The 907-nt window shown below is 51.0% G+C and overlaps 2 non-coding genes and 1 pseudogene across 2 annotated transcripts; all 3 read right to left on the bottom strand.

The window, feature by feature from the left end:
• Positions 1–58: 58 nt before the first annotated feature.
• On the bottom strand, positions 59–177 carry LOC123179277 (5S ribosomal RNA). Its single transcript, XR_006490245.1, has one exon. It is a non-coding gene; the product is annotated as a 5S ribosomal RNA (ribosomal RNA).
• Positions 178–478: 301 nt separating this feature from the next.
• LOC123179278 (5S ribosomal RNA) lies at positions 479–597 on the bottom strand. The gene has a single exon (XR_006490246.1). It is a non-coding gene; the product is annotated as a 5S ribosomal RNA (ribosomal RNA).
• Positions 598–821: 224 nt separating this feature from the next.
• LOC123179279 (uncharacterized) lies at positions 822–907 on the bottom strand (annotated as a pseudogene).

Here is a 907-nt window from a genome sequence, read left to right as displayed (position 1 = left end):
TAAACATACGTCGCGCTCGCGCGTTTTGTTTTGCACGCGGTGCAAAAAAATTAAAAAGGGAATGCAACACGAGGACTTCCCAGGAGGTCACCCATCCTAGTACTACTCTCGCCCAAGCACGCTTAACTTCGGAGTTCTGATGGGATCCGGTGCTTTAGTGCTGGTATGATCGCATCCGACATGTTACCCCCGTCTTCGTCCCTTATGCTTGCCCCTCCCAGCTCCACTACACACACGATTGCACATTCCTTTGGCCGCTCCCGCTCAACTACGGAGACGAGTTTTACCACGGTTCAACTGCACCAGTGCCTATTTACCATGGTTTCGACCCCTTTCAGAACACGCTTGCCGCCGCTAGACGCGTGAATAATGAGCAGCGAGCTAAAACTTACCGTAAACGTGCAAAATAATAAAACGTGCTAAACATACGTCGCGCTCGCGCGTTTTGTTTTGCACGCGGTGCAAAAAAATTAAAAAGGCAATGCAACACGAGGACTTCCCAGGAGGTCACCCATCCTAGTACTACTCTCGCCCAAGCACGCTTAACTTCGGAGTTCTGATGGGATCCGGTGCTTTAGTGCTGGTATGATCGCATCCGACATGTTACCCCCGTCTTCGTCCCTTATGCTTGCCCCTACCAGCTCCACTACACACACGATTGCACATTCCTTTGGCCGCTCCCGCTCAACTACGGAGACGAGTTTTACCACGGTTCAACTGCACCAGTGCCTATTTACCATGGTTTCGACCCCTTTCAGAACACGCTTGCCGCCGCTAGACGCGTGAATAATGAGCAGCGAGCTAAAACTTAAATTAAAAAGGGAATGCAACACGAGGACTTCCCAGGAGGTCACCCATCCTAGTACTACTCTCGCCCAAGCACGTTTAACTTCGGAGTTCTGATGGG

Source organism: Triticum aestivum, unplaced genomic scaffold (genome assembly GCF_018294505.1).
Source record: "Triticum aestivum cultivar Chinese Spring unplaced genomic scaffold, IWGSC CS RefSeq v2.1 scaffold153445, whole genome shotgun sequence".
In the NCBI taxonomy this organism is placed as follows: domain Eukaryota; kingdom Viridiplantae; phylum Streptophyta; class Magnoliopsida; order Poales; family Poaceae; genus Triticum; species Triticum aestivum.
The sequence above is the reverse complement of the archived record's forward strand: the minus strand, read 5'-3'. Positions and strand labels throughout refer to the sequence as shown.